Source organism: Anabrus simplex, chromosome 2, assembly GCF_040414725.1.
Source record: "Anabrus simplex isolate iqAnaSimp1 chromosome 2, ASM4041472v1, whole genome shotgun sequence".
Taxonomy (NCBI): Eukaryota; Metazoa; Arthropoda; class Insecta; order Orthoptera; family Tettigoniidae; genus Anabrus; species Anabrus simplex.
Genome location: NC_090266.1, coordinates 690,716,334 through 690,741,974, shown reverse-complemented (window position 1 = coordinate 690,741,974; position 25,641 = coordinate 690,716,334). Strand labels below are relative to the sequence as shown.

General features: G+C 36.5%; 1 protein-coding gene across 1 annotated transcript in view; it reads right to left on the bottom strand.

Annotated features, from left to right (window-relative positions):
• The window catches only part of LOC136864376 (uncharacterized), a 444,399-nt gene that overhangs the window by 39,753 nt on the left and 379,005 nt on the right, over nucleotides 1–25,641 (bottom strand). The window lies entirely within an intron of this gene.

Genomic DNA, 25,641 nt, shown 5'->3' with positions numbered 1-25,641 from the left:
AAAAACAAACTTAAAATCTTTCAGAAAGTGGACTGGCATCCGCATCTTTAAGCATGCAGAGGTCACGAATTTTGAACTCGCACCTTCGAGTTTCGACTCCATCATTTGACTTTGTCAAAGTGTTTCAAAATGGCAGTCCCGATTCCTTCCTCTTGCTTATGGCCGAGTGTAACGTCCAATTCATTGTCTAAGAGTGAGACCAGAAAATCATGTTTAATAACACACTGCTCAAAAAAAAAAAAAAAAAAAAAAAAAGCTTCTACTAACATTTGTTTTAGAAAGAGTGTAATCTGTAATAATACTTGGATATTTTTATTCACCCCCGTGCATATGTCGTCATATTTGTCGTTTGGTGTTTTTCACACCTTTCAGCGCCCTTGTTATTTTATAATCCCCAGCAGAAAAAGTTTTCATATTTGTTCTCTCGTGTTTTTCATACCTTTAAATACTTTCTTCCCATCTTTAGAAATGTTAGATATACAGTACTGTAGTTTTCACTGTACCCGTTGATACATGAAGTAAAATACCCTCATGTCGGAAAAAATCATATCTAGTGCTTTCATATCCCTGTTGGATAGTTTTTATTCATAAATTCAGTAGTACGTTTTCTCGCTTAACACGTTCATTTTTGTTATCCCCTGCAGAAACTTCTTAATGAGGTTTTACTGAATAACAACTTCTGTCATTTATGTGACATGTCTTAACCAATAGTACTGCAAGGCAAGGAACCATGAAAATTCACTCAATTTGGATGGTCTTTCCTTGTACCAACTGTATGTAGAGAGATATATTCAGTATTGCATGTTTCTGATGTAGTTGGTAGTGTGGTTTTTTATGAGTAAATGAAGAGGAGGACAAAGAAAAACACCCTGAGGAAGTAACTAGACAAGGTTAAAAATCAAACTCAGGGCCCTTTAAACCTTGATGCTGATCATTCTGCCAAGGAGCCAAACAGTGTCTGTAAAATTATAAATATATTCAATTTTATTTTTAAACTTATTCGCAGTCCTTTATCACAAATGATGTAGCAACTACCAACACACAATTTACATGGTGCAAACACCTGGAGATTGGAGTGCACAAGATGGAACTGTGGCAGTCCTGAAAAATAATTTCATTAAAACAGACCTTCTTTCTTAGAGGGAATTCCCCTTCTGGGTGCAGAGCTGGGCCTTTGGTTAACACTGATAAGATGGGGTTCCAAACCATGGGTGGTGGATAGACTTCTGGGATATGGGTTAGGGTTCCTACCACGAGTATTCTGTTCAGGATACTGTCTGTTGTTCCTTTGAGGATCTTCTGGTACTTTCCAACTTGGCCTTCCATGATTAGCAGGCACATTTACAGTTGATACTCTAGAAGGATTTATACCTGGAGGTGAATTAGAATTTACATTTCTATTTTCGTAGTTTGTGGTAGGATGATAACGATCTCTAGAATTAGCATTTGAATTCTGAATATTAACAAGGGGTCTCTCTTCCACAGGATATATTACTGAGCTAAAATTTCTAGTGTGATTAAGATTTCTGTTTTGCATAACTTCATGAGATTGAAAATCAACAGGATGAGTTTCTTTGTTATTTCTTCTCAGTTCCCTGTCAACTTGTGGATGACTCTGAAAGCCTTCATATCTGTTTTGATTTGCTTGATTGTTTGAAGCTATTCGTTCCCCTCCCTCTCTGTCCTGATCTGGATGACTTCCCACTGGCGTGATGTGGTTCTGAAATTTCAATGTGCTTTCTTTTTGATTTGAATAATTATTGTGTATATTCATCCCTTCATTGATAAATCTTCTCGCTTCCCTGTCCTGAGTTGGATGACTTCCACTGTTCCTACCTCCATTAGGGTATCCTATATTACCTCTGTCCTGATTTGAATAGTTTTTTAGTCCTCTCTCTGAACCTGAATCTCTTTCACGTGTCCAGTCATAATTTGGGATTCGATGATCTTCTTGACCTCCATTTTGATTTCTACCTGGAAATCTCTCATCATAGAACTGATTCCTAGAATCATAATTTATATTCCTTTGATTTGTTTGAAAATTTTGATGTGGTGCAGTCTGTTCAAAGTTCCTTTCATTGCTTGGACTCCGTGACCTCTCTGGATAACTGACCGGATCATAGCTAGGAGGCACTGGATCTCTCCAATTTTGACCAGAAATGTTCAATCTCCTTGTATCACTCCAACTTAAGGTTCTCCTTCCTCCTACATCACCAAAGTTACTTCCAGAAGGTGCAGATGATGTATCAGGATCCCATGGATGCCTCCCCCATTGCCTATCTACATATCCTCCATTTCGGGTGAATTGTGAGGAATCTCTCTGATACACAGACTCTGTAGTTGAATTATCTGCTGTATCTATACCCCTTTGATAGTACCTGCTATCTCCTTGGCCTCTTTGCCATGAGTTGGTATCATGTCTCTGTTGTGCTGTTACAGACTCAGAACTGCGATGCCAAGAAGAATCTCCTAGATTGAAAGACGTACGGCGAGAGGTAACAGAACCATGGGTTTTTCCAAAAGTCCAAGGATCATACTCTTCTTCAGAATTTTGTTCATGTCTCATAGACCAATCTGCACTAGTGCTCGAGTTACCTGTATTAGACTGCTGATTTGAAAAAGGATGTCTGGCACTTGTATCTTGTTGTGAATCCCAATTATAGCTGTGTGGCACAGGTGATTGTTCTGTATAATTGGAAATATACAGGCTTTTATTCTGATCTGGGGTTAAAGTATGGAACTCTTGGAGATCATAAGAGGAAGGTAATATTGGAACGGCATTAGTAGTGGAACGGGGATTACTGATGCGATAGATCTTGCCTCCAATCTGACGCCGTCTCCGCCCATGCCATCGAGATCCTACAAGGTTAATGATAAGAGCAAATTATATTAACATTCCTGCACCAAAAGCATGGCTTCTGTCAAGTTTTTAGGTGGCAAGTACATTCCATCATTAATCATTTGATATAAAAATCGTAGTCTGTGCAAGAGGTGAGTATGTTCTTCAAACAGTTCTTACAATAGACTTTGAGTAGACTAATCACCAGGATATTTTATGTTAAAATACTCTATCATTATTGTACTAAATTTACATTTGAGAGAAAAACAACACAAAGGAAAGAATAAAATTAATTTCTGAAATATGATTTAGGCTACCAAATTATTAAATATATTATGTTCCATTTTTATTTGTTATTGATATGTTTCAAGATAAATTTGGAATACTTTGTAGCAGTGATTCCTAAAATCAGATAAAAGTATAGTTTTCTAAATTTAATGGAAGATTAATCATAGATCTTTTCTTTTTCTTTTCTTTTTCCTTCACATCACCCCCACACATTTGTGTGGGGTTAAGGAACCATCCAGGTTCAATTCTTGGTCTTGGCTGAGGGCTTAAAATCAGATGCCCTTCCTGCTGCTACATACTGTGGTCCTGCTGAATATCCCATCCAAGGTTGCCAAGATGCAAATCATGGACACTGGTTGGGAGTCAAGTGTGCCCTCCCAAGATCTAACACAGAACTAACAATTTTTATTTCAAACCTGAGACCATTACAAGAAAACTGCTACAGTATTATTAAGAAATAGAAAAAGTGGTTTAAAGGCACCTGGATGTAAGACCTGCATGTTTTAAGGCCCATTTTGTAGGTTCATATCTAATGAACTATTTGTTCCAAGACTACCAAACTTTGCTCACCATTTAACATAAACTAGAGGAAAATGCCTACTTAATATCAACTATCTATCTCCCTTAGTTCATCAGCAAGGATACAAATAGCAACAAATCACATTTAAGAAATCAAATTTCGGCCATGACTTTAGGTACAATTTTTTTGGAAGATATTACTTAATCAGTCATAATTTTTGTACGTTAATATCACTAGTACCTAAAATAAAGACTTTCAAGTGTATCCAAAAAGTATTTTACTCTACTAAAAAGGGCTCTCGAAAAAGAAAATATTTTTCCCTTCAAAAATTTGGAGTTGAATAGCAGTATATTACTTCTGCTTTAGGGGGAATAATATAATTTTTGGGAGTGTTCCTTGTAGCTTTTAGGCCATTAAAGAAGTGTATGGAGTTTGACAGCTCTAGATCTTATGGTTCATGAGAAAAACATAGCTAAAGATTAAAAAATGTCACTTTTAGAAAAGTAATGCTGAGGGGGAGTGGTAGCGGTTTTGCCATATTTAAATAGCCATTTAAAATACACTTTTATTGCAGGGACCATATATTATACGAAGACTATTTCTTTATTTGTGGCAACTATTGATTACAACCATCCATAGTCCCTCAATGTAGTCCCAGCCGTGTGTAGAACCCATTGACAGCAATGTGGAAGCCATAGCACCACCTGTTCAATGGTGTAAATAGGACACTACATCACCTGCAGAACTTTGAGAGGAGTTTTGAAGCACTCTTAGACGTTAATACCTGTCTTTCGGGCAAACTCACGAACCGTCTGAGCTGTATCTGTTTCTAGCAACCCATCAACAAGCTGCACGTCCTCATTACTGACATTGGGGCGAGCAAGCTTAGGCATGTTGGCCACACGCTAGTGTCTTTCATTGAAGGCTTTGACCCACCATGCCACGATTTTGTAAGGTAATGCCAAATCCCTGAATATCTCACAAAGATGTTTATGATACCATCATGCTGTACGGCTGTGAGCACATTAGTTTTAATCCAGCTGCCCTATTGCTGTTTTGAGAACATCTTGGATACTAACCGTTCGACTAGTCTCTCACAAACATGCTATTCTTTGCAGCACAGCATGTGAGGTAGGTTTATACAACCGTAATGTGTGTATACATGAAAAACACTGTATATACAACAGTATTGCCACTAATAAAGAACAGTCTTCTTATATGGTTGGATTTGGGAAAGCTTGCTCTACTCAAAGAACTTGAAAACCAAAACGTAAACTTTTTTTGACTTTTCACATCCAGGTGCCATCGAAGTTTTGTTATAATTTAAATAAATAATTGTTAAAAATTATTTCAGATCTCAATTGAAAAGGTAAAATGTGTTCAGTATGCTGAAAATGAATCACTTACATTCTACTGAGAAGATATTAAATATGTTGCTGATATACTGTATTAGAACAACATTCATTAGAAGAGAACTGCTCACACTGTTTCATTTTATGCAGAATGTACTTGTCACTTATTGATGGTTAATCAAGCACGAGTGTTAATGAAACTTATGTACAGAGAACTATATTATATACATAATATTATAAGGGCAAATCACTGTAACAGTATTTACATGATGCAATAAGTTAGAGGATAGGGGGAAAATGGGAGAGTTCCTGTATACATATGTTACTTTCCAAACTAGTCACCACCATGCAGTTCTAAAGTGAACCATGCAAAACAGGCTGGATAAAATCATACAATGAGAGCAACAAATATAAAAATTTACTATGTACAAAGAATGCTTAAATAAATTCACAATTAATTATAAAGGAAATATGAATATTTATGTGTCTAAGTTGAGATGTCATGAATGAAGGGATTCACTTCTATTCCCTGTTTCTCAGTAAGTAAACTGCTTATTTGCTGTTGACAACTAGAATATTTTGAATAATGGCTCATTTCATACTATCAGACAGAACAATTTCAGATTACATTTGAAGCAATTTGTAGATATAGAAATATACAATGAAATCATTGTGGCTACTCATAATTATTCAAAATGGCATCACTCCTCTCTGCCAGCATGTTCTAAACTCTTGGTAATATAATCACAGTTCTGTCAGTTTAGCTATATACAACAGAAGCCCAACAAAACGTGAACATATAGTGTGGATTTGGATTTAATGCAGTGATGAGTATATGCCCACCAAAGTATACAGTATTTATTTATTAATAAAATTATTGTTTTTGAAAGTCAATGGGTTAATCTGCTTAAAAATGGGAAAACATGGAATACCATTTTCAAGATGGCCAACATGGGGTTATAACAGACTTCTCTACACTCCAGCTATACATACAATAGTTCTAAACAGCACATTAACACCCTCAGCTATGGTGGTCATTAAAACATCTCATTTTAAACTTTAGCTTGTTGCCATTTCACTATAACAATCACACTAACGCTGTAGTTCAGCAGTTATCCTTTCAAGGCACAAGCCAAAAGAAACAGTACAGTACAGTAACTATTACGATCTTAGCCTTGGGAGATGTAGGAGACTGCATTCCTAGGATACCAGAGAAGCAACCGGAAACAAACAATTTCTGAGATATTTATAGCGTTGACATATTATTAAGAATTCTTGCCAAGGTAAGTAGCAGTATTCCTGGAACCGGCCACCAAAGCCCTTATTCCAACTCCCCACCTGTCAAGATGTGTAGGCTGTAGTACAGTATTGTGATGCATAGTGTGAATTTTGAGTTCACTGAATGTGCACTATGTCATAGAAAAGGAACCCATATTCTGTGAGTGACAAACTCAAAATAATTGATCATGTGAAGGATGGGGAATCAAAGGCAAGTTCATCACGTGAGTAGAATGTTGTATTTTTTCTTGCCCTCCAGCCACATCCCTTGTTACTGTACAGTCATCTTCCGACCTACCACAGCAAAGCTATAATGTGGGATTGAAGTAGGCCCCCAACAACTGTGTTACATTTTACTTCTACTGATATTATAATTTTTTTTAAAATATTCTGGAAAATCTAGTTTATCACAGGAAATCCATTAACAGTTACTTCAGAAATAGCTAAGTGCACAGCTTATGAAAAATTATCCCTAGGCAACATCATTATTTATTAACAAAAGATTGTGACATCTATTGGTAGAAAAATAGACAACACTCTAAGGTGACAACTGAATAAATCATAGGTAATAAATTCCATATTATTACGTATTGAAGAGCAATATAATGCAAAACAAAAGCTAAAAGGTTTCCACCTAGTCAATACTATTTATTGCAACCTAAAAAAGAAAAGTTACATATGTTCGATGACACTAGTTTCTGTCTTGCTAGAGACCATCATCAGTTAAAATCATGAACATTTCGGCAAGACCTGAGTTACACATTGATAAAATTTATGATATAAGCATGTGTTACTGATATTCGTTGCAAGAAAAGTAAAGATTTGGATGTTAAAAACTCATCACGATTACACGTCTTGTGTGAGTTCTCAAAGTTTTCTTCCAAATTTGAAGAATGGACTTCATAAAAGACCAGGAGAAACACATAAAATACTAGCTAACACTTGAAGAATCTTCTTGAATTCAGTTCAGTTGAAACAAATGCAAACAGAATATTGTTGATGGGAAAGTGTTGAGGTGTTCATTTGTTTCCAATATTGGTCGTTTAAAATGTTGAAAGAGCAAAAGCTAAGAAATAGAATAGACCTAAATTGCAGACGGGAGGAGGAAGAGAAGGGAAGTATAGTGTAGCATAAGGTGGGCCTGAGGGATGTGGAATGGTGGGTGATTGTTGGAGGGAATTTGGAGGAAAATACAACATGGAGTTTAGAGAAAATTTCCTTTTATTGAAAATACGCGACTGGAGTGGGACATTGATGATGATGATTGTTGTATACAAGAACAGGTATACAGGAACACAACTATATTTTATTGCTTCAGATAGTCTTAATAACATATATATATATATTCAAATAAAACTTTCCTCGAAGCAGTATGAAAATTATAAACAGTTAACGTTGCTTGTAGACTGAAGTTCAAAAGAATGTACACTTTATATACATATATACATAAATCTATCTTGATGCGAAAGTTCATAGAAAAGATAGAGTTCTTGATAGTTGAAAACTATCTGCTCTATACCGTCACAAGTGTAATCAGTAGCGAAACCTTGCACTAATAGAATATTAGTTGTTTCTGTAACTTGTCAGGAACTGACATTGAATTGCATAATTAGTAGAATACTAATTGATGTGATAGAGCCTAGGTGGGACTGAGGGAATACTGTCATCGGGCTCGATGTGGCTGCGGGAAACGGGAGCGGAGGCAGTAACCCGAGGTGAAACCTCAAACACTCAGAATCAGTCCACCTATTCGAGACACCTTTTTAAGAGGGATAGCCTCCGTGTTCAACATTCGGCGTAATCTGGTGCTGGGCACTGGCAAGTCCTCGCCTGTGGCTGGAAGGCAGCGCCTTTATATAGCTGGCTGATGTAACAGGCAAGCGCAGTGCAGACGTCTCGTAGAGTCGAGAACAATCCAGGCTGTTGCGTGCGGCACAGAGCGAGGAGCGCGAAGACACACGACAATGATGATGAAAATAGGAATTTATTTTCTGTTTGTAGCACATGACACATCGGTTGGTTGGCCTACTCTTTTCCTCAGTTGGTGGGATTCCCTTAGGGAAATGCCTTTCAGAAGAATGGCGTCCGGGCACTTTTCTTTCAAATGAACCTGAGTGTTCCACAAGCAGTGCCTGGACGACATCCACCCTAAATTTCAAATGATCTATTCTAGTTTTGAGTGAATTTCTCTGGCAAATTATCATTGCATTTATAATTGCAACATTTATTAACCCCCTGAATAACTTGATGTACCATTTGGTCATCTTTTTCTGCTCTAAAAGATAGCCACGATGTAGCTGATCTTTCAGATGGACTCTATCTATGTGATCATTATAGTCGGCAACAGGAACAGGCTTTTCTTTTTCCTGACCATGCTTTGTTTTCTTTGTGACATCCTCCTTATTACGCCACTTAAGGACGGAAACCTGGTCGGAATGGTGAGCTAAAATTTCCACCTTCTTTAGTTTTGTGTTGATCACATCATTCGGAACATCCTTTCTGCTGAGGCGCAAAGTTCCCACACAGTCAGTTTTAAATGATTTTAACTTACGAGCCAAAGCATGTGAATTATAAAAATTGTCCATCCACAATGTGTACCCTTTCTTGAGAAGTGGTTCCACAAGTGATAAAACAATAACATAAGTTTTTATTGTGTCTGCTGCTGTGTGTATTGTTTCAAATACGGTATCTTTGCCTGTGAATATTATAAATGACCAAAGATAGCCTGAACTTGACTCACATAATTCGTACGATTTTATGCCAAATTATGCGGGTTTTAAAGGTAGATGTTGGCTAAAAGACAAACCTACCCTGCCATAGGATTAGTGACTCATCAACTGCGATGTTCTGTTATAACAAGTACAAAGTCTAGGACATATTTTTACGCAGGACATAATCAGATAAATTTTGAAAAGTTTGGAGGGTCCCTGATATGAATCAACTGACTCATTGTTGTTGAAATACATAAAATTAATAACTGATTCAAATCTATGCATTGAAATAACAGACCCAAAAAGTGGCATAGACAGAACAGTGTTTAGAAAAATAGCTTCGTAGCGTAGGCTTTTGTATTATACTCATTAGCATATAAAGAGCAATCAAAATGTATATCTTGTCCATCGTGACTGGTTTCCAATTCCGCATTTTGGAACGAAGTGGTAATAAGCCCCTAGATCGGATTCTTTGCTCAGCATATGAATATGTTTCACAAGCTATTATTTTCACTAATTTGTCCGTAAAGAACTTAAAAAACTTGTAACCATCACATTTCCCAACTGCTTAATTCTGAGCTCCTGGGTTCCCTATAAATGGTTCTATTTGACCCACATAATTTAGACATGTTTTCCCATCAAAATCTATTAGCCGTGACATGTACATTGCCATTCTGCGCACTGTTATTCGTATCCGATTCAGAACTGAGGACTTCGTGTACAGCGATGTCTTCCACATCGCTCAAATCACCATCTGAATCAAACAAACTTTTGTCAGAACCACTCAACTGTTCTAAAACATCCTCTATTTCCCCACTCGATAACCCACACTTGCTTGTAGAAGCCATCTCCACTTACTTCCGACGGAATGCAAGACAGTGTGTGATAAGGAAAAAGGATGAAAAAAAAAAAAAACAGTCTCAAGAGAGCCCTGAATAGATAAAATTTATGATTCTGTTGACAGTCAGGGTCTTCCGCGAGAGAAAATGAAGGTATAATGCAAGAAGTGTGCATAGCAGTTGCCAGATAGCAGACAAAAACAGTACTTGCCTTTGGTGGCAGAGATAAACATTCCTTGAAATATCTCTTGAATTTCGGTGGCAAAACACTATCAAAATAGGGATCAAGATATATCGTTCAAAAGCTCAAACCTTCCGCTTCAAGGAGAAATGAGTTAAAACACAAACAGCTTCAATTGTAACCAGCTAGATCACAGTAGAATACATGCGTGTACCGTGTGAGCAGTATTTCGTCACTCCACCGCGCAATGTTCACTGCATGACGAGCAGTCCTCGGCACTCCACACTGACAGGTTAATATTAAGCTCTATGAAACTCGCATTGAATCAACCAAGTTACTATTTCAAACCAAAATGGGATCTTTTTCAATCACACATTGAATATAAATTGCAAATCATTTTATCCCGTAAACATCAAGCTTTAGAGAAAAAGTTATGCAATCTGAAAAACTCTAAACCTGCTTCTAACTCTAACACAGAACATCCATCTACTACTGACAATCTTACCAATTTCTATCCTCCAATCACTAACTTATCTAATGTTGTATTTGATGATACTGAAACCTTTTTTGAGCAGAAGTCCAAAACAGAATTGGTCTAAAACTAACATAACTGACAAAGTAATAACCACTACGGTAGAAACTGAATTAGCCATCAAAAAACTACTACTCAGTATACAAGAAAAAGTTCAATATGGAGAGAAAAAGAAATTAGGAAACCTCCTTAAACCATTACATAATTATATTCCCATTGATCTTAATAATAACCTTATTAATAAAGATAATAATTTCACACATAAACAAATTCACAATCTCAGAAAGAAAATTACTGATGATAAACTCATCATAACTAAGGCAGATAACCTTCTTGCGCATGCATTGGCAGCAAATTGGCCACCAATTTGGAAAAAAACGCGGTATATTTAAACGGATCTGAGAAACTATGCGGGGACCAAGAGTATTCTCTAGTTGGCTATTTTGCCACTAGATCCCATTCACATTTGGCCTTCAACTCGCCGCGGCTCATAGGAAGTTAGTGTCAGAGTTGTCCTGGTCACGCACGGCCGCACGGACGGCCACAAAACCATTTTGCGAGCGTGCATGGAACAGAAGATCGAGTGCTCCACTAACGTAATAACCAAAAATGTGAGTACCGGTACATATTTTAAGTTTATTAGAGTACTTTAAGCAATTACTAATTGTGTACTTCATGAGGATTTATATTTCAACCTCACAAAATAAATAAATAAATAAATAAATAAATAAATAAATAAATAAATAAATAAATAAATAAATAAATAAATAAATAAATAAATAAATAAATAAATGTCTCTCTCTCAGGGCTCGATACTGCTAACCTGACAACATTCTACAAATTCTCCAAGATCTAGAGGATGTAGGCAAAGATGGAGAAGATAACAAAATCGACCATCTAGATGACATAGATTTTGAGCCACAACAAACTGAAGAAGACAGGCATAGCAGTGACTCTGAAGTGGATGTAGACAGCCCTGATGAAGAGGACGACTATGACATTGACAGTGTTCGCTACTTCATTGCAAATGATGGTGAAACCTTGTGTGTAATTGGGAACATGCATCATTTTCAAAAATATTTTTTTTGAAAAGTACACCAATGAAATAGTACGTAAACGTATTACATTGTGGTATGTTGCCTTGTTTTCTACCATTAAAAAAATATTTAATAGTGCCTTTCCGCAAGGCGAGTGAAACGGCCTCTGACGTAAGCGGCGCGCTGTGACGTCACGATCCAGTACCGCATGGAGCTCTACCAGCCGTTGTGCATCAGCCGTTGCTAAAAGCCGATTGTTTATTATTCATGATCGCGAATAACTTCAAAATGACAGAAGAAAGGTTCAAAACAGCACAATCAGACAATCTATCATGTGTAAATGTCATCATTCTTGAAAAATAGTGACTTTTGTAGCCGCAGAAATTCGCGGATAACAAGCAAGTTTGTAAGTGGCGTCTTTTATATACGTGCAATGTACTGTAACCCATAGTATTAGGATAACAACGAACCTGGATAGATATCACATCACTTTCAACATTTCCTTCTAGACTGATTCCCCTATTAAAGAATAACATTACATTTTCGGGCTTTCAGCATTAGTAAAGTAAGAAATCGGATTTCAGCACTAAACATAAACATATAGGTAGCATTATAGTACTAGTCCGCTTCTGTGGTGTAGTGGTTAATGTGTGCCACTCCCGGAAGCCCGGTTTCGATTCCCGGCTCTGCCATGAAAGTTGAAAACAAATAGTACGAGGGCTGGAACGGGGTCTACTCAGCCTCGGGAGGTCAACTGAGTAGAAGGGTTTCGAATCCCACCTCAGCCATCCTCGAAGTGGTTTTTCGTATTTTCCTACTTCTCCTCCAGGCACCTAAGGCCACGGCCGTTTCCTTCCCTCTTCCTTGTCTATCCCTTCCGATCCTCCCATCCTCCAACAAGGCCCCTGTTGAGCATAACAGGTGAGGCCGCCTGGGCGAGGTAATGGCCCTCCTCACCAGTTTCATCACCATACTCAAAGGCTCACGTTCCAGGACACTGCCCTTGAAGTGGTAGAGGTGAAATCCCTCGCTGGGTCCGAGAGAAAACCAGCCCTGAAGGATAAACTGATTAAGAAAGAAAGAAAGAAGGAAAAAAAGAAAGATCATAGTACTATAGGGCTATAATCTATCATTCCCCAAAAAATATATATTTATGGTTGGGACAACTGGCCTACCCACTTCCGGGGCCCATGAAAGAGAATTAAATATCTCTGTGGAGGGAAAAAGTTAAACATGATAAAGATAAATATGACTTCATCAAGTTTTCACAAGTCGGGCTGAGTGGTTCAGACTGTTGAGGTGCTGGCCTTCTGACCCCAACTTGGCAGGTTCGATCCTGGTTCATTCCGGTGGTAGTTGAAGGTGCTCAAATACGTCAGCCTCGTGTCGGTAGATTTACTGGCACGTAAAATAACTCCTGCAGGACTAAATTCCTGCACATCGGCGTCTCCGAAAATCGTAGAAGTAGTTAGCGGGGCGTGAAGCCAGTAACATTAATTACATTTGGCTTTTAACAAGCTGAGCATATCAGGAAACAAAAGTGTCCTGGTGACATTTTAGTCGCTCAATACAGGAATGTCTTTGGGTGCTGTGACTTTTTTTTTTTTTTGCCGTTTGCTTTACGTCACACCGTCACATATAGGTCTTATGGCGACGATGGGACAGGAAAGGCCTAGGAATGGGAACAATGCGGCCGTGGCCTTAGGTACAGCCTCAGCATTTGCCTGGTGTGAAAATGGGAAACCACGGAAAACCATCTTCAGGGCTGCCGGCAGTGGGGTTCAAAACCCACTCTCTCCCGGATGCGAGCTCACAGCTGCGCGCTCCTAACCGCACGGCCAACTCGCGCGGTATTTTTACCCTTCGGTTTATTGACTTGGCTTGTATAACCTAAAACTTAGGCTAAGTTGGATAATATTTTAAACACCTACATCACTATTTTCACCTGTGTGCAATTATGTTATTTATTTCATTAATAATATGATAATTATGATAATTGAGCATTATTAACTTATAAGACCCCAACAGACAAGCATTGGTTTTGTGTGGAGTTATACATTTGTTAAATTCACGTTGTTTCCTTTCATGATGTACACGCCTATTCTTTGTTACATTATAGAGTATTTAGATATAGCCTAAATTTCTTTACCAATTAAGCTCTTCAATAAAGATATACATAACTGTCCCATGCCAAGATATATTGGTAGAATTAGAGCTGTCAAAATGGTTCATAACCCCTTTGATTTATTATCTTGACATGGATCACCCAAAACATAGGTTAGGTTTGGAGAATGCTTTAATAATCAGCATTATTTAATGCACTGTTTATTACTTTCATATTCCAAGATGTAATTGAAGCATTTAAATAAAGCATCATACATTAAAATTTAAAGTTTTACCACTAGAACAGCTGACATGGAAAAGTGATTTGAAAATTCAAACAAATTCATCTTACGTTAAAATCTTCCAAAAAAAAATAAATAGACTTTTCCGATATATCACCAGCATTTATCCAGCTCGCCAAAATCCATCTCCCTAGTTTTAGCGTCTTTGGAACGTTTATAAACAACTTGTTTGGTATGGTATGCGAAGTGCTATTGCACATCGGAACTCGACACCATTTATAAGTTTTCTGCCTCACTGTCTGCGCAGGATTCATTTTAAGTCTAAAATATACCACTCAGATTATTATCTAATGTATAGACCTCGAATTTAACCATACTAGACACTAACGTAAAGTAGAAATACGCGAAGTGTATCCTGCTTCTCACAGCACACTATGTGTTATTTCGTCTGCTAATTCAGTCAACCTGTACGATGACGTCAGGCCAATGAGATCGCGTACTTGCGTGACGTGACATTTTCGTAGATTTTTATCATATTTGGAGTTATTATTTGTACATTCTGATCACATTTTTGGATTCTGCATGCAATTTTGAATCAGATTAGCATATTTATAATTAAAACCCCGGATCATGCATGTTCCCTATTAAACCTGTTTCAGCAAATTCGAAAACGAAATCAAAAAACATAACAAAAATTTTCCTTGGCCCTAGGGGACATGCTCGCCAGTATAAAACTAGACAGGAATGATTTCTTCAAATTATAAGTGAGGACATCATTGATGATATTATCAAATATACAAATATTTTTATTGCTATGAAAAGAGTGAAACATCCTCAAGGTCAGGAGAGGGACTACAGAGACACTACAAGATCAGAAATATTAGCTGTTTTTGGTGCTCTGTTTTTGATGGCTGTAAAAAGGGGAAACCGAACTAATTTGTCAGAACTTTTCACTGATAACGGGACTGGAATAACAATTCTGCATGCCAATTTCAGTGAAAATATTTTTCGATTTCTGTTGAGGAGCCTTCGCTTCGATGATGTGAAAACAAGAATTGAACGTTCAGCTTACGACAAGCTGGCCCCTATACGGGAACTATTTACTAAATTTGTTGCCAACTGCCAGTGTTCACATAATCCTAGCAAATTTGTGACAGTGGATGAAATGCTGATAGCATACCATGGTCGTTGCGGTTTTATACAATACATGGTCAAAAAGCCTGCAAAATACGGCCTGAAAATGTATGCGTTCTGTGACTCCCGTACATTCTACACCTACAATGTGGAGATATATTGTGGGAAGCAAAAGCCTGGGCCTTATGTAATCTCAACAAACCTTTCGATGTAGTGAAAAGATTGACCGAACCAATAAAACGTACAAATCGGAACATAACTACATAGGAGATTCCTCCTGAATTTGTGACAGAAAATAAGCATTTAGTTCCTGGAAATATCAATTTCCATGCCAGGATGATAAAAACCTTGATTTCTGTGGTCACTAAAAGAAAGAAGGTTGTTCTACTGTTGTCCACAATGCACGATACTGACAAGACTGACCAAGAAACCAGGAACCCTCTGCAAATGACGGATTATAATTCTACTAAAGGAGGTGTGGACACAGTAGACTTGATGAGCGAGATGCTCTACCTCTAGAAGAACGCAAAGATGGCCGATGGCTGCTTTTCTTTCGCTTACTTGATGTCGCTGGAATAAATTTGTTGAAGATATTCCAAGCAAATCACCCTGACGACACCACTGTAAGGAGAAAATACAACTTCAACTTAGTGATGGATCTAATGGCCGACAATTTGAAAGATCATGCAAAACTTTGGTGCCTTCCTAAAGAACTGTGTATTTTCTTGGAAAAGTACAGAGAACAACAACCAGCAAGCGCCGGAACTTCATCAAACAGGCGACCTATTTGCTATTACTGTGGGTCTAAAAAAACAACAGAACTCAGCTGATGTGCCACAAATGAACAAGATATGTCTGCAAAAATCATTCGTCGCTTCAAGTAACCTGTAACATTTGCGACGAAGGTTTGGAGGACAATGATAAAGATATAGTTTAGCTTACTCCAATAAAGTGCATTGTACCTGATTTAAATTCAAAATGTTTGTGTTCAGTGATGCTTTCTCAAATTAGAGATGGATTTTAGTTCCTTACTTTTTAAATATTTATCTTTTCTGTTCAAGATAATTTTTGTGACTGACTGGTGAACTTTACTTATGCTATTTGGAAATTGTTATGTGTAAGGGTTCATTATTAACTTTTTGTTTAAATATGTGTGAATAAAGTTATTTTAAACATTTAAATATGTGTATATCAAGTTATTTAACTATATTGTCCATTATTCATTCATAAAGAACTGAGTAAAACAAAAAAATTACAACTAAAAATGGGCGGTCAAAATGCCGCCTCGCGATCGCGTGTGTTATTCCAAACAGCACAAGCACTAGAAGGATAAAGGTAATTCTACTGTCATGATCAACAAATATGAATATATAAGAAAAATAGAACAATTCTTTTCTAATAGTTCATTTTCCTCAATTAAGAAATATCCCACCGCCAAACTCCAATGTAAACTCACACAAATTCTAAGAAAATTCATCTTGTATATTAACAGAATATGAATGTAATTCTCTCATCAAAATGAATCCTGGCTTACACATGGCCAGAGCACTTCCAAGAATCCATAAAGCGAGCATCCCCGTTAGACCGATAGTTAATTACAGTCCCAGTACTTAATATGAAACATTGCAGTTCATTCAGGGATTCCTAAAAACAAATTACCATTTTCTAGCCAACAAATCTATTAGAAACACTAAAGAACTAGCTAACAAAATCAACTTCTTTACAATTAAACCTAACCACTCCATCCATTCATTCGATATCATTAACATGTATCCCAGCATCCCCATATCCGAAATTTGTTCCCTTGTACAACAGAATCTGACAAAATACAGTAAATTAAGTAAACTTGCAATTCATGAATTTACTTCTATTTTGAAATTTGTTTTAAATAACAATTATTTTAGTTTTAACAACACTATATACCAACATAATGGTCTAGCGATGGGGTCACCGGCCTCAGGAATTTTAGCTGAAATCTACCTTCATAATTTAGAACATACCAGAATTTTTTACAGTAACATTTTCAATAACATTCAATTTTCGGCCAGATACATAGATGATACTGTAGTTTTAATAGATGAGAACTTAGTTGACGCTACCACCACCCTTTCAAACTTAAACACACTCGATCCATATATCAAATTCACTCTAGAATCATAAACTGAACATAAAATCAATTTTTTAGATTGAACAATCTCAAGACACCATAATTCCCTTAGCTACAAAATTTGTAGAAAACCTACGCAAAACATAAACACCATTCATCATACAACCACAAGTCCACAAACGTGCTGCATACTACAGCATGGTTCATCATGCATTCAATATCCCAATGTTTAAAAAAGATCTGATACATGATTTAACCATCAGAAACATAACCAAGGCCAATGGATATAATAAACATTTCGTTGAAGGAATAATAAATAAAGTCAGACATCGATTATCCACTACCCTCACTAAAGAAGAAAAAACTAACATAACCTTATTTTCCACTTTCACTTTTAATAATCCACAGATACACCAGATTTCCAACATTTGCAAAAAACATTATATAAAAATATATTTTAAAACAGACAGTAATAATGCATCAATTGTACACAACACTAACTCAATTAATAACAATAATAAATTCTATAAATGAGGTGTTTATATGCTTAAATGTAGTAGCTGTCCATCCACCTATATTGGCCAAACAGGTAGAAACTTTGACATGAGGTACTTGGAACATGTAAATTCATGTAAATATAATAGATTTTCAGCTATGGGAAAACATGAGGGACTCAAACCATAAATTCAAGAATATTGATCAAGATCTACAAATCTTCAAAATGGTTAATAAGGGCTCTCTGCTCAATATCTTTGAAATTTGTTTCATCCACCTGGATCAATTCTTTAACCTCAATTTCAACCTTAATGGGATATCAGAAAAACCAAACCCTTTATTTGATCTATTAATTCCTATTTTCAATAAAAAGAAATTAAGCACTCTAAACCCCCTTTTTCCAAATTCCCTTCAGCAATCACCCACCGTTCCACATTCCTCATCTCCATCTTAGGCTTCACTATACCCCCCTTCTCTTCCTCCTCCCATCTACAATTCAGCTCTATTCTATTTCTTTGCTTTTGCTCTTTCAACTTTTTAATGATCCATATAGGAAACAAATGAACATCTCAACACTTTCCCGACAACATTATTCTGTTCACACTTACTTCAGCTGGACTGAACTCAACTGGTCTTGTGCCTTTTGTGAAGTGCATTCTTCAAATTTGGAAGAAAACTTTGAGAACTTACACGAGACACGTGATCTTGATGAGTGTTTAACATCCAAATCTTTACTCGTCTTGCATCAAATATCAACAACACACGCTTACATCATAAATGTTATCAAGGTGTAATTCATGTCTTGCCTAAACTTAAATGATTTTGACTGATGTTGGTCTCTAGCAAGACCGAAATTAGTTTAATCAAATATATGTAACTTTTATTTTATAGGTTACAATAAAATGACTAGCTTTTGTGCCGCTGAATTTGTAAGTTTGCTGTATACTACCCATTGCACACTTGTGCAGAATATTTTTGCAAAACTAAACACCTTTTTCACCCTTTGGCCAGCCATGTGTTTAAAATTGTTGGAGAGTTGATTGATTTCACAACACAAGACCTGCATGATAAAGGGAAGTAATTAATCTGCCAGCATTGAAAGCACTGAAGAGAAGATACCGGTAGCTCATAAAAAACATCTGAGGAAAGAAAAGATATGTTAACGTAAACATAGCCCTTAGATAAGCATAGCACCACCATAGTCTTCAGTTGGCTTTCTTTTCCTTTTCTCGTTGTTGTTGGAGTGTAATATTCAATGGTTTTAAAATGTTCCTTAGTGTTGTGATATGTTAAAATAATGTAGCTACAATCCCTACAGCACCAAAAAGGCAGTATGCAAACAACCCTAACAATTTCTGTTATCTATGTGGTTCATACTTGTTATGGAGGCAGATACATAACATTACACCCTTAATTTAGGAAGTGTACCATGCATACTTCAAAGTAAAGCTTAGAGATCAAGAGAAAAAGTGGGCACTGCATACTATATGTAAAACGTGTTCTGAAAGACGAAGACAGTGGTTTAGTGGAAAACAGAATTCTATGCCGTTTGGAATTCCCATAATTTGGCGTGAACCAAAAAATTATTATGATGATTGCTACTTCTGTCTGTGCAATGAATTGAAGTACACAAAGTTAATAAATCAAAAATAAAATATCCCAAAGGCTTAGGATCTGCTATTAGGCTTGAGTTACCAAAGCAACTGGAGGATGTGGAGCAATCAAATTCATCTGAGTCCACAGAACGTTTTGAAGTGGATGAGGATGTCTCCTCACTTCACTTCAGAAGACAAACCACAGGTTTTTACTCAGGCAGAGCTCAATGATTTCATGTGGGACTTAGATTTTACCAAGGAAAAGAGTGAGATTGTGGAATCAAAAAAATGCTGGCACCAGGAGTGGTCTCAAGTTGGTACAGGAACTGAGAGGAAGAAATCTGTTAAGTTTCTTCAAAATGGAAAAACAGTTTATTGCTGTGACATATCAGATTTAATTCTTGAGTTTGGTGGTGAAAATTTTAATAGTAATGACTGGTGTTTATTCATCAGTGCATCGAAGAGAAGCCTGAAAGCAGTGTTACTACATAATATAAGCAAATTTCCTTCGATTCACATTGGGTATTTCTTTTTCCTCAAAGGAACTTACAAAAAATTTCAGTTGATTCTAGAAAAAATTAACTACCAGAAACATCAGTGGCTATTGTGTGGAGACCTAAACTACTGTCTTGCTAGGCCAACAAGCAGGTTATGCAAAATTTCATTGTTTTTGTGTCATTGGTAGAGCCATGCATGGATGTGGATATCAGTGGATATCCATGAATTTAAAGTCCTTGCAGATACAAACTGTATGTCAGTGCAGGTAATTTTGCTGATAATTTCTAAATAATGATGTTTATTAATTTTCACCAAGGTATACTCTTATTTTTGCTTGTGGTTAGGCGACACTTGACACTGGTTTGGGAGATTAGTGATACATAAAGAGCCTTGAGAACATAAAGCCGAAAATCTGACCTCAACCTAGCTGGCCCCTGTCCTCAATCAATGGAAGTAATGAACAAAGGTCAATATGTCGGTAGTTTTTGCAAGAGGAAGTCCCTCATGAACCTGTGACTATACGGGTTCTGGTGCCAGGTGTCAGGCCTATTGTATTATGTTAACAGATCTATCCGTTTCAATATCTTGGGTGTAATATATTGCAGTTAAATATTTACAATATCCACAGATATGCATTTTGCGGATGCAGATAACCATTAGCGGATGCGCGTGCGGATGAAGGAAGTGCGGATGCGGAGCGGATGCGGATATTACTTTGTATATCCACACAGTCATTGGGATAGCAGAAGTAGAGTTAAACATTCAGCAATGAAAGTGTGGCCTGAGAAGGAAAGTTTAACTCCTGGAGAGAAAATGTAATTCATGTTTGTCTGGTTGATCCTAAAAAAATACTACTTCTCCCTTTGCTTATGAAATGTGGGATCATTAAGCAATTTGTAAAAGTACTGGACAAAAGTATTTAAATGTAAGTATTTAAACCAAAGATTTCCATTCTTGTCAGAAGATAAAAGAGGAAGTATTCAATGGACCACACTTTAGTCTCCTAATGAAGGACACTGCATTTTTGGGAACTATGAACTGAACATCAGGCATGGTGTGCTTTCAGAGAAGTAATCGATTATTTTTTGGGAAACGTAAAAGACGTGAACTATAAAACAATTGTGAAAAATATGTTGAAACAATTTCAAGCTCTCAGCTGCAACATGAGTTTAAAACTCCATTTCTTGAGCAATCATCTGGACTACTTCTCTGCCAATTTGGAAGCCTAAGAGATGAGCAGGGTGAAATTTTCCACCAACAAATAAAGAAAATGGAAAGAAGATCCTAGGGATAGTGGAACATAGCAATGTTGACTGACTACTGCTGGTGCTTGAAAAGGGAAACTACACAACACGGTTATAAACATCAGTTAACATAACCCTCCTTCCAGGCAAAGAAAAATACGTTTTCTTCAAGTGGTGCTTTGTAAAGGTAATAAGGCATTCTTATTTTGTTGTACAAGGTTTTTCTCCTACTTTACATTGCACTTTATTAGAGAAAAACTAGCTTTCATAACATTAATTTTGTATACTGTAAGTAAACCGGACTCTGGTAGTGAATTCAGTGTGTTAAAATTACTCACAGCAAGTCAGACCTCAGAAGAAAGCTTATTTTATTGGCAAGTCGTTTATGGTCACATATTAAACAATTTCTTTGCAGATCTTTAAGGGGTGTCAAAATTGTGTGAAATGTGATGACAATCATGGCATTAAAAGAAATGATGCAGCTACTGTGAAAAATACTTACATGATACCGAAAAACAGATAGCAGCTTTGAACTCAGCACACCTAAGTTAGGTAAGAACACATATTATACCTTTTACCGAAGGAAAAATATATTATTTTGCAAGGCAAGTGTTATTGTTCTCAAGTGTGTGAAATATGGCACAAGGGGTCATTTGATCATCTGGTGATATTCTTCTAGTATCTGTTTATCATACTGAAGTGGTCTATAAAGTTTACAAGATTTCTCATTCTTGATTACTCTGAAGATAGAACAAGAGTTATAAGTTTTAAAAAAAGTTTCCTCATAAGTTCGTATTTTAATGTTCATACAATCAGCCTCCACTAAATCTTGAAATAACAATTGTAAACTTCCCCAAAATAATGTTCCATAATACATTTTTTTATGAATCTAAGTTAGAGGAAGAAACATGTTCCATATCACATCCCTGTTGGTGCTATGGTGGCAGAATACAGAAATAGTAAATATGTAGGATATGAAGTTCTGAAAATGGCAGCCCCTCAAATAATGTTGCATATGATCAAGAAAACGGCAGTCAACTGTGGAGTTTAGTAAATCATTTAAATAAAGGAAAACATTAAACTCTAAATATGCAGAACTTGGAGGATGTTGTTGTTGTTGTTTGAGTCATCAGTCCATAGACTGGTTTGATGCAGCTATCCATGCCACCCTATCCTCTGCTAACCTTTTCATTTTTATGTAACTACTGCATCCTACATCTCCTCTAATCTGCTTGTCATATTCATACATTGGTCTACCCCTACCGTTCTTACCACCTACACTTCCTTCAAAAACCAACTGAACAAGTCCTGGGTGTCTTAAGATGTGTCCTATCATTCTATCTCTTCTTCTCGTCAAATTTTGCCAAATCGATCTCCTCTCACCAATTCGATTCAGTATCTCTCCATTTGTGATTCGATCTATCCATCTCACCTTCAGCATTCTTCTATAACACCACATTTCAAAAGTTTCTATTCTCTTTCTTTCTGAGCTAGTTATCGTCCATGTTTCACTTCCATACTATGCCACGCTCCACACAAAAGTCTTCAAAAACATCTTTCTAATTCTTATACCAATGTTTGAAGTGAGCAAATTTCTTTTCTTAAGAAAGCTCTTCCTTGCTTGTGCTAATCTGCATTTTATGTCCTCCTTACTTCTGCCATCCTTAGTTATTTTAGTACCCAAGTAACAATATTCATCTACTTCCTTTAATACTTCATTTCCTAATTTAATATTTCCTGCATCACCTGCCTTCGTTCGACTGCACTCCATTACTTTTGTTTTGGACATATTTTTTTCTTGTACTCCTTACCCAAAACTTCGTCCATACCATTCAGCAGCTTCTCGAGATCTTCTGCAGTCTCAGATAAAATAACAATATCATCGGCAAATCTCAAGGTTTTGATTTCCTCTCCTTGGATTGTGATTCCCTTTCCAAATTCCCCTTTGATTTCCTTTACTGTCTGTTCTATGTAAACATTGAAAAGGTAGGGGGACAAACTGCAGCCTTGCCTACTCCTTTCTGGATTGCTGCTTCCTTTTCAAAGCCCTCGATATATAAGACAAAATTCTGAGGCACAGTGGGGAGGAATATAAAACACTAAAGAGTATAAAGGTAGCAGAAAGAAAGCCTCTGAATAAAGGAAGTGCATAAACATTGCACATCCATGTACTGTAGAATGGTACTTTATATTAAGAAAAATATAAACATTTAATGTAATTTACATTGTATTAAATGTATTTTATATTTGGAGATATTGATATTTTGTTTGAATGATTTAGGTGTTACATGTTATGAGTCTCATTATGATAGCCGTATTGGAGTACAGAATGTAAAAGTTTCAAACAAATTTATTAAAAAACCACCATTCCAATACTTTACAATCTTTAAGTTTAAGATACAAAATATTACATATATGTTAAAATGGGACATGTTTCGCTTAGGCTTTGTAAGCATCTTCAGCCATACTTAATCTAAAGCTAAGTCAGGGCCCTGAACTGGGTTCCTCATTAAAGTATAATACATGCTTTAATACAAGATAAAACAGTCATAAAATCTAGTTTATGGAGAAAGCAATGATTAAATGCAACTAAAATTCAATAATGAACTTGTCATAGTATTATATATACAAGGAATGAATACTAGTGTATGTCTAAAAAAGTACAAGTTGATTATTTGTAGAACGAGACATAGTCATAATGATCTGACATACATTTGGATTGTACAGATTATTTGAAGTTAATGAAGCGTGGATTAATTAAAATATCAAAAAATAAACCTTTGAACGTTGTTGATTGAGAATCAGGTATGTAGAATAACAATAGAGTTGTTAACTCCAAGTGGTTGCGTGATAAGGTCAAAGGGCGCTTGAAGCATCAGTATAGAGGTGTTGTGTCTCCTTCTAGAATAATCTTTGTAATAGATTGTAGTCGTGAGCTGTTTAGTGTAGATTCATTTCAATAAATAGGGTGTTCAATAAAGCCTTAGATGTGGAAGAATTTGCAATGTAGTGCGTGTTGAAAACTGAAATGTGTAAGAAAATAAATGTAAGTTTAGAAACATAGAGAACATTCTATTAATAAGTGGAAGTTTAACAACGCTTACCCCTGGTGTTGACAGAGAGGTGACTAGCCTTGTTGGTTGTTTGAGACGATCTGGCAGTTGTTATTCTACTGCTACGTGTATTGTAGGGGTGTGTCTGTGAAGGCGGAGAATGAGTCAGGAGAGGGAGGTAGGTGGAGCATTGAGGACATTAGATATTTGGAACATTACAATTCTTCAAAACATAGAAAATATTCCACTATGAGCAATCATATGAAGGATACCGGCCATAACTTTACCACGATTGAACAAGACCTTCATATTATAAAACACGTCAACAAGAGTAAACTGATGACTGAGTTTGAAAACGCTTACATTTTTTTGGACCAGCATTATAACATTAATGCTAATCTAGACGATGTTCTTGACACAAATAGCCCATTAATTGAACAAATCCCTAAATTACTCACAGCCTTCAACATAAATACAAATAATTTCATGAAAATATTTCATTATAAACACGTCAGCAATTTCCCTAACGCAATAGTAGCCACTCCCAAGTCACCGATTCACGCCACACCCCCTCCGCCTACTCCTAATGTCCTCAATGCTCCGCCTACCTCCCTCTCCTGACTCATTCTCTGCCTTCACAGACACACCCCTACAATACACGTAGCAGTAGAATAACAACTGCCAGATCGTCTCAAACAACCAACAAGGCTAGTCACCTCTCTGTCAACACTAGGGGTAAGTGTTGTTAAACTTCCACTCATTAACAGAATGTTCTCTATGTTTCTAAACTTACATTTATTTTCTTACAGATTTCAGTTTTCAACACGCGCTACATTGTGAATTCTTCCACATCTAAGGCTTTATTGAACGCCCTATTTATTGAATCTACGCTAAACAGCTCATGACTACAATCTGTTACAAAGATTATTCCAGAAGGAGACACAACACCTCTATACTGATGCTTCAAGCGCTTTTTGACCTTATCATGCAACCACTTGGAGTTAACAACTCTATTGTTATTCTACGTACCTGATTCTCAATCAACAATGTTCAAAGATTTATTTTTTGATATTTTAATTAATCCACGCTTCATTAATATCAAATAATCTATACAATCCAAATGTATGTCAGATCATTATGACTATGTCTCATTCTACAAAGAACCAACTTGTACCTTTTTAGACAAACACTAGTATTCATTCCTTGTATATATAATACTATGACAAGTTCATTATTGAATTTTAGTTGCATTTAAGCATCGCTTTCTCCATAGACTAGATTTTATGACTGTTTTATCTTATATTAAAGTATGTATTATACTTTAATGAGGAACCCAGTTCAGGGCCCTGACTTAGCTTTAGATTAAGTATGGCTGAAGATGCTTTCAAAGCCTAAGCAACACATGTCCCATTTTAACATATATGTAATATTTGTATCTTAAACTTAAAAAAGTATTGTAATGGAGGTTTTTTAAATAAATTTGTTTGAAACTTTTACATGATTTAGGTGTACCGATCCAGTACTGAGATTCTTGTAGATGTAAATGTGTGTGGATATACAACACTCTTATCATTTTGAAGAGTATTGATTGTA